The following is a 2411-nucleotide window of genomic DNA, read 5'->3' as shown; positions in this document are numbered from 1 at the left end:
GGGATAGTTTAGGGTTAGGTTTAGTTTTAGGGTTAGGCTTAGGTTTAGGGTGAAGGTTAAGATTAGGTTTAGAGTAAATATTAGAGTTAGGTGTTTGGGTTAATGTTAGGATCAGGTTAGGGTTAGGTTTAGGGTGAGTGTTAGGGTTAGGGTTAGGTTTTGGTGTTTGGATTAATGTTAGGGTCAGGTTTAGGGTTAGCTTTAGGGTTAGGGTTCGGGTTAGGGTTAGGGTTAGGGGGAAGTTTAAGTTGAGGGTGAGGGTTGAGCTTAGCCTTAGCATTAGGGTTTAGGGCTAAGGTTAGGATTAGGTTTAGGGTTAAGATTAGCTTCAGGGTTAGGGTAAGTGTTAGGGTTAAGTCATGGTTAGGTTTAGGGCTAGTTTAAGGTTAGAGATAAGTTTAGGTTAAGGGTAAGGTTTAGGTTTCGATGTTAGTGTGAGGGTTAGTGTTAGGTTTCCATTTAAGCTGAGCGTGTAGGGTAAGTTTTAGGGTTAGAGATAGAGTTAGGGTCAGGGTTAGGTTTCAGCTTAGAGTTAGGGTTCGGTTTATGCTTAGGATTAGGTTTAGGGCCAGAGTTGGGAGATATTTAGTATTATGATTAGTTTTAGGGTTAGGGTGAAGTTTATGTTAAGTGGGAGGGTTAGAGTTAGGGTTAGGTTTAGGTTTAGGGCTAGAGTGAGGGGATAGTTTAGGGTTAGGTTTAGTTTTAGAGTTAGGCTTAGGTTTAGGGTGAAGGTTAAGATTAAGGTTAGGATAAACATTAGAGCTAGGGGTTTGGGTTAAGTTAGGATCAGGTTAGGGTTAGGTTTAGGGTTAGTGTTAGGGTTAGTGTTACGTTTTGCTGTTTAGATTAAGGTTAGGGTCAGGTTAGGGTTAGCTTTAGGGTTAGGGTTCGGTTTAGGGTTAGGGTTAGGGTGAAGTTTAAGTCAAGAGTGAGGGTTGAGCTTAGACTTAGCGTTAGGGTTTAGGGTTAAAGTTAGGATTAGGTTTAGGGTTAAGATTAGTTTTAGGGTTAGGGTAAGTTTTAGGGTTAAGTCATGGTTAGGTTTAGGGCTAGTTTAAGGTTAGGGTACGGTTTAGGTTTAGATGTTATTGTGAGGGTTAGTGTTAGGTTTCCATTTAAGCTGATTTTGTAGGTTAAGTTTTAGGGTTAGGATTAGGGAAAGAGATAGAGTTAGGGTCAGGGTTCAGTTTACGTTTAGAGTTAGGGTTAGGCTTATGGTTAGGATTAGGGTTAAGGTCAGAGTTGGGGGAGATTTCGTATTATGTTTAGTTGTAGGGTTAGGGTTGGAGTGAAGTTTATGTTAAGTGTGAGGGTTAGGGTTAGTTTTAGGGGTTGGGTTCAGGTTAGGGTCAGGGTGAGGGTTTTGGTTAGGTTTAGGGTTAGGGTTAGGGTTAGAGTTAGGTTTAGGGTTAGCTTTAGTTTTGGTTAGGGTTAGGATTTGAATGAAGTTAGGGTAGGTTTAGGTTTATGGGTAGGATGAAATTTTGGTTAAAGGTGAGGGTTCGGTTTAGGGTTAGAGTTATTGTTAGGGTTAGGTTTGAGTTTATGGTAGGTTTAAAGTTAGGGTTAAGGTTAGGTTAGGGTTATGGTCGGTGTTAAGAGTAGGATTAGGTTTAGGGTGAGGGTAAAGATCAGAGTTATTGTAAGGTTTATTTTTAGTTTTACAGGTGCACCAAGGTTAAGGTTACGGTTTGGTATATGGGTAGGGATAGGTTTAGAGTTAGGGTGAGCATTAGGTTAGGGATAGGGTGAAGTTTAAGATCGGGTGAGGGTTAGGGATAGGGTTATGGCTAAGGTTTGGTTTAGTTTTCAGGTTAGTGTTAAGGTTGTTTTTCGTGTTAGGGTTAAGTTTACGGGTTCTGTTTACTTTTAGGGTGAGGGATAGATTTTAGGTTAGGGTTAAGTTTAGTGTTACGGTTCGGGTTAGGGTCACGGTTTGTGTTAGGCTTTGTGGTTGGGGTGAGGGTTAGGTTTAGGGCTAGGGTTGGGTAAGTTTAGGATTATGGTTATGGTAAGGTGTTAGGGGTTAGAGTTTTAATTTAGGCTGAGTGTTTGGGTGAGGGTCCCGGTTAGTCATTGTGGTTCTGGTCATGCTTAGTTTTCGTTTATGGTTAGGGTTAGGTTTATGATCAGGTTTAGGGTTAGTGTTAGAGTTAGGGTGAGAGTTAGGGTTAAGGTTTGGGTTAGGCTTTGGTGTTAGGGGTTAGGGTTTGGGTTAGAGTTATCGTTACGGCTTAGGGTTTCTCTTCAGTGTTAGGGTTAGGGTTAGGGAGAGCATTAGGGTTAGGGTTGGGGGATATGGTTAGGGGTTAGGGTGAGGGTTATGGTTAGTTTTACAGTTAAGGTGAGGGTTTAGAGTAAGTGTTATGTTTAGGGTTGCAGTTAGGGTTAGGTGTAGGGTTAGGGTT

This window comes from Elephas maximus (genome assembly GCF_024166365.1).
Source record: "Elephas maximus indicus isolate mEleMax1 chromosome Y unlocalized genomic scaffold, mEleMax1 primary haplotype SUPER_Y_unloc_1, whole genome shotgun sequence".
Classification (NCBI taxonomy): Eukaryota; Metazoa; Chordata; class Mammalia; order Proboscidea; family Elephantidae; genus Elephas; species Elephas maximus.
Note: the sequence above shows the minus strand (reverse complement) of the source record.